The sequence below is a fragment of the Perca fluviatilis genome, chromosome 16 (genome assembly GCF_010015445.1).
Source record: "Perca fluviatilis chromosome 16, GENO_Pfluv_1.0, whole genome shotgun sequence".
Lineage (NCBI taxonomy): Eukaryota > Metazoa > Chordata > Actinopteri > Perciformes > Percidae > Perca > Perca fluviatilis.
In genome coordinates, this window is record NC_053127.1 from 36,950,340 (window position 1) to 36,957,152 (window position 6,813).

General features: G+C 39.3%; 1 long non-coding RNA gene across 1 annotated transcript; it reads left to right on the forward strand.

Moving 5' to 3' along the window:
• The first annotated feature begins 4,329 nt into the window (after positions 1 to 4,329).
• On the forward strand, positions 4,330 to 6,482 carry LOC120544502. Its single transcript, XR_005636509.1, has 4 exons — positions 4,330 to 4,751; positions 5,174 to 5,292; positions 5,766 to 5,820; positions 6,023 to 6,482. It is a non-coding gene; the product is annotated as an uncharacterized LOC120544502 (long non-coding RNA).
• Positions 6,483 to 6,813: the final 331 nt, after the last annotated feature.

Below are 6,813 nucleotides of genomic sequence, written 5' to 3' on the forward strand. Positions count from 1 at the left end.
TCCCCTCTCAATGGAGTCACTCGTGGGGTGGTAGGGCTTTGGTGTACTATGTGTGAAATCACACTTAGACGACAACAAATGCAAGGACTCTAAGTCTTCGGTCGTCGTTACTTGCTAAAACAAAAGAAATGCCTTTTTAACAATATATACATTTTATTTAAAAAGCTTTTATAACACTATGTAAATATATTCTGTTAGATACAAAAGGGTTTCTCACCTCTGCAGCTGTGTTAGGATCATAAGATACAGAGGCCGTGTAAGAAGAGTCTGGAACAAAGGAAGGGCGTCGTCTTTTGGGTGGGAAACCGTCCGTGTATGGCTTCTCAGGATGAAATAAGCATTAGATTAGAAAAAAATCTCTTTTTTTTTCTTCTTCTTTTTTTTTAAATACAACACTCTATTTTCATGTTTTTCTTTTCAATTCACCTCAATAGATCTCTTCTTAGATCCCTTCTTAGGCTTGTGTAGACATCCGTTTCTGCTCCATGGGGGTGGCTGTGTGAAATCGTCCTCAGGCGTCAAATACAATGAAACTAAGTCTTCCGTAGCCTTTAGTTGCTAAAACAAAGGAAAGGTCTTTTTAACAACATATACATTTTATTTAAAAAGCTTTTATAACACATGTAAATATATTCTGCTAGATTACAAAGGGTTTCTCACCTCTGCAACTGTGTTAGGATCATAAGATACAGTGGCCGGGTAAGATGAGACCGGAACAAAGGAATGGTTGCGTCTTTTGGGCGGGAAGCCTTTCTGGTATGGCTCAGGCTGTAATAAGCATTAGATTAGATGCATTAGATTATTTTTTTTATACAACACAGCATTTTACCGTTTTTCTTTTCAACTCACCTCAATAAATTGCTTCTTAGGCTTACGATGGTGAACGTTTTTAGGGGTAGCAGCTTTCACAGAGAGGTTTAGAGAAGCACACGGCCTTTTATCATGGTTGATTTCAGCCGTATGTGCTATCGAGTAGCCATCACCCTTACGGATCCTTTGTTCAGGAACGGATTGTCTAGACACAGAATATATATATATTAGAGGACTAGAAACACAGTGATAAATTAAATAGTAATAAATATTACAGCCTGAAAGAGATAAATAGCCCCATAAATACCTGTTTCCAACGTTCTTATTCCTTATTAGAAGGACCTTTTGTTTTATGTTCTGGTGTGTTGGGGTCTGTAGGATCGGGCTACACAGCTCTTTTTTAAAAACAAAAAACAAAAAATTAATGAAAACACAGTACTAAATCAATTAATGCTGTAGTGTATAATATATTTATAGGTTTTTACCTTGTGGTATAAGTGTTTCATCAACTAACACAGCCACATTGTCCCAGCTCTTTGTAAAATCACCTAATGACGCAAACTGCATTATACAACAAAAAAAAAAACTTTTTAAGTCACAAATGACTGAATGAATTAAACACCTTACAATAAGCTTTTTTTTTTAAATTTACTCACCAAACGCAGCCATTTCTGTAGAAATGGATCCTCTTTTCTTCAGAGGTCTTTGTTGAGGAAGCCTGAGAAAACGAGGGAAAATTTTTAGCTAGCACCTTAGCTAAAAACTGCAGGTAAAAAGTGAGCAGTCAGCCTTGAAAACAAGGGGTTTTTAAACACCACAAACCATCCCCCTTTATGACGATTTAACACCCACAACAATAGACCTCACATTTACAAGCTAACCACTGGTCTAACACGTGTTTTTTACTATCGTCATATGGTACAACCACGCCCGCATTACGAACACACGGTCACAAGTTTTAGCTAATTCATGAATGACTGAATGAATTAAATATCTTTGAACATCCTTAAACACAAGAGGTGCTTTTAAATTTACTTACCACTAGTAGGTATTGCTGAAAAAACGAAACACCTGCGTTGCTTTCACCAAGAAGAATTAAAAAAAAAAAACTCCAGAGGTTTTTTTTTTTTGATGAGGAAAAACGTGGTAGCTATCTAGCTAGCTACCAGACTAGCTAGAAAAAAGCATCTAAAAAAGAGACAGCTAGCATGAAACAAAAGGCTAAACAGTGCACTGCTGAAAAAAGGATCCTCTTTTTTTTTTTCTCACAAAAAAAAGAACAACTCACTGGTATTGATTGTGGAAAAACGTGGTAGTAAGCTAGCTAGCTAGCAGAAAAGCTAAAAAGTGTGCAGACCCCCCCCAGGTAGTACGACAGAGTGACCTCATTCGAAGCGGGTGTGAGAGGCCGCCTCAGCTCAAGGCCACAAGACCCTTGTTGCATGGAGGCGTACGACCGCGATACCGACGTCATCACATCCGCTAGATGCACTAACATATTCGGCCACTAGATGGCGCTCGCGGGGTGCCGACGTTCGACCGCGACGTCATCACATCCGCTAGATGCGTGCGCAGCTTCGACGATTAGATGCACTAACATATTCGTCCACTAGATGGCGATCGCGAGTAACGACGTGCGGCCGCGACGTCATCACGCACGCTCATATCATCAGTTGGCATGGCAGGTTTGCGTGTGCGTGTGATGACGTCACACATGCACGCGCAAAACCGCCATCTTTATACTACTGCCAGCGTTTGGCCAAGCTAAAACAATGCTAAAATTAAGGTTAACTGAGCGAACTGACTAACGTTAAAGTTATCATTTGCACCTTAACACAGTTTCTGGCAATAAAGTACTATTAATACATTTTCAAGACACGGCTTTTTATGTGGTTTATGTGCTGCTTATAGCCAAAATTAACACGATTTTCAAATTAGCATGGTATGACTTAGCTAGCTAGCTAGCCAACTTCACAATTAACATTAGCTTAGTTTGCTAAAACATGCCTGAACAAATTAACAAAATAACGTTGAATAAAATAAAAACACCTTTACCATTACCTTTTAATACTGCAATTGTTGTAGGATCCATACCCGGATAAGCCCTTATATTTTCATCCATAGTTTGTTAGTGTCCAGATGTCTTGCGGAGGCTAGAAAGTACTTTTGCACCGCAGAGAAAAGCTAACGTAAGTGGATGGCTGTAACTGACCGTAGAGTAGCGTTAGCCGCTGAATAGCTTAGCGCGGGGCTAATGGACCCACATTTGTATCTCTTAAATGACCCCACTAATAATGCCCGAAATGATACCAAAGGTCTACACTAGTGTATATATAGGTTATGCTCTCATAAAACGATGGATTGGAAAGTATGTAAGTACACCAGAAGTTTATGTAAATAACACTTGCCTGCTGGCTTCTGCTCTCTGCTCTTGTTGTTGCTGCTGTGAGTCTAACTGCAGGTAGCAGCAGCAGCAGCAGCAACAGAGAGCAGAAGAGAGATCATAATTACTGGTGTACTAACAAACTTTCCAATCCATCGTTGCTATTGCATAAGCTATTTGTACCAGTTAACCTTTATTTCCGGTATTATTAGGTCATTCTGAACGCAGGCGTCGATCCGTTAGCCCGCGCTTAAGCTATTCAGCGGCTAACACTACTCTACGCTAACTCGCCCAATGTTCGACCCAGGTGAAAAAAGCTTCTGGGGGGGTGTTTGGCTCGAGGTCATTGTGCAAAGGACCCTAGGGTAAATTACTCCGAACCATCACTTTAAACCTAAACAGCTAATGTAAGTCCAAACTGGCTGTGAGCTTCTCCTGTACTATACGGTAATTCCTCTACTGTGCGACAGTAAGTCACTTGGTTATGACCCAATTGTTAGCCTATTGTTATAAAAGCGTCTGCTACGGAGCCATAACGTGAGGTACAAGGTAATGGAGCCTTTTATACATTGTCGTGTTTCTTTAGAACTAAATAATGGACAAATAGAGTCTTTAAACGCTTCAGATGTAAAGTTATTTGCAGTCAAGTGACGTAAAAAAAAAATGGCGGTCAGCGGAATGCTAACAGGAGGTGATGGCCAGGTAGCAACAAAATGGCGCCATCAGAGGTTCGAGTTCTGAAGCGAAGCTTACCCCCTTGATCCCACTATGGCCACGCCAAGACCCGCCCTACGAAGCAGCTTGATTGGTTGGGGTTAGGCATTTCACCTTGAGTGGTTAAGGTTAGGGTTAGGGGATTGGTCAGGGGATAGGACCTGTACATGTAAGCATGGACGCCTGGCCAATAGTAGTGTGTGAATGCTATTGAAGGGCGGGTCTTGGCGTGGCCATAGTGGGATTCGTAATATCGCCGCCCAGCCTTGACAGAGAGTTTTAGCGCGTCCCCATTTGGAACGTACCATGTCATAAAATGGGGGTGACTTAAATACTAGAAACATTGTACAAACGGAGAATGTGATGACTTAAGATGTATCACACACCACAAGTTATTCACATTAAGGATTATGATCAATATAAATAAATAAAACTTAATTCACAGATCTCCCCTATGCTGCTAGATAATGGAATGCAATTATATCAGAAATATATATCCTATGATTTACTTTCCCCCTCGCATTTTTCATGGACTGCAGAGGAAATGTCTCGTATTTTTTAAAACTTCAAGATGCTTTGGCGCTGCGTTATCTGCCTCGTTTTCCTCACTTTTTCACTGAAACAGTTATTGAGCCATATTAATCGAATGCACAGCCGTAGCCCTGATTTCAGGTTGCTCTGTGGTATTGACGGATGCACTGAGGAATATCGAGTGTATAACTCATTCTATCATCATGTGAAAAGAAGACACTCTCAACACCTTATTGAAAGCAACAGACCAGGCGATGGCAACCATGTAGGTGAACAGCCACAGGAGGAGAGTCAAGGAACACACCAGCAACAAGTGAGTAGTCAAAGGCTCTAGCATTCATTTACTTTGTTACAATATGTCATCTGTGTCTCTGTGAATGTGCTGTGGGCCGCACTTATAACCGTTCAGCCCTGGTGGTGACATGTGGAGCGGTAGAGGAGTTCGATTCCCGCTCAATCTCATGCCTTACAATATGTTTTTTTATTTGTATTTCTGATTTATTTGATTACCCACTTCAAGATGAGGATAAAAATCTGTAATTTACAATTTTGAAAACCTCAAACAAATAACGAAATTTTGACACTTTATTACGTGTGTTTAATCTATAACAACAATAGCTGCACATCTAAAGCTTGGTTTATGTGACAATGAATGAGCATACTTCATCTAACACCATCCAACATAAATCTATTGATGGAATGTAAAATCTTTTGTTTCTTATATGTGACACACAGGACAACATTCAACTCAACTTCCAGGGGACTCTAGTATCACCAATCAACAGCTCTGTACACCTGATACAGATGAAGGGCAAATGGACATTAACCAAGATGGAGCTGCCACAGTACAACCAGTAAGTTACTGTTAGTGACAGTCTACTGAAATGTACTATTAGGAAAGTACAATGAATATTTGGCAGACAATTCAGACAATACAGTATGTGAATCAGTGTGTACTTTTATCAGCATATATTAGCCCATAATTGCCAACTACAGTAATGTCTGATTTGACACCTTATGTATGAATATAAAGAAAAAAATGCTCTATGAAATTTAAAACATAAGTGTTTTAATACTAACACTAAATAAGCATTCAGTCAGAGCTGATTTCTTTGTGTCCTAATAGTTATGCCAGGATGTGTTCAACACTTTTAAATGTTAAAGTAGGCCTATCCATCTTTGCTCATTACATCCTTATTGAGTACTTAGTTTTATTCATAACATTCAGGGTTAGCCTTCACAACCATTTCTTCTGTTACTAACATTGTAGTTAAAAATCAAAAGAGATCACATTACATCAACAACACTTAATTTTCTACTTTTTTAGGATCTGACAACACGCCTTTGTCATAAATGCCCGAGCCAAACATCGTCTCTCACAGGTAAGCTGCTTGTTTACTAATAGCACAGTATATATTTACTTATTTACACATTAATACAGAGCTTTTTTGTAATGGTCCAGTTATGGTTGATGGTCAATCTCCATGCCTCTTCATCCACTTCACTTTGGTTGATTCCTAATGCTAATGTGTAGGTCTTAAGCAAAACTGTATATTACAAGTATCACACTTTTTTCATTTTCAGAAAGGCATGAATGACATTGTTGCTGGAGTGCAGCAGTATCAGTCATCATTGTTGGACAACCTCAGGGGGCAGATGAAGCAAGTACTAAAGAATCATTCAGGAAGCACATCAGGACACCTTCAAAAAGAAGTAATGGGCATATTTGATAATTTTATTGACCCTTTTGCAAGTGTTGCAACAATATTTCAACAGAACAGTGTTATTAAGAAGCAGTTCAGTGTTGTGGATGCAGAAGAAATTTCAATTGCTCGAAGCATATGCAGGACGAAACGTGGAGGATCTAAAGACTTTTTCATCAAAGACAAAGCATTTCATTATGTACCATTAGTCAAAAGTCTAGAACAGTTCTTATCACATCCAAGGATATCTGATATATGATTGACAAGGGACCACAGAGGTGCAGAGAAGGTTTTTTTGTGAACATTGTTGATGGCACCCTTCTACAATCACATCCCTTATTTTCAGAGATACCAAATGCATTACAGATTGTTGTATACACAGATGAAATAGAGATCTGTAATCCACTAGGATCATTTGCATCAAAAAACAAATTATTAATGGTGTATTGCACCCTAGCAAACATAAATCCGAAATACAGGTCTAAACTTGCTGCTATTAGGCTACTTGCGCTAGCTAGGTCAGTGGACCTCCGTCAATTTGGTGTAGATGTAATATTGAATAGAATCAAAGAAGATATGGATGCATTGTACCATGGTGTTAAAATGCAAACTATTAATGGACAGAAAACTGTTTATGGTGCCATGGTCTCTGTTTGTGGCGACACTCTGGCG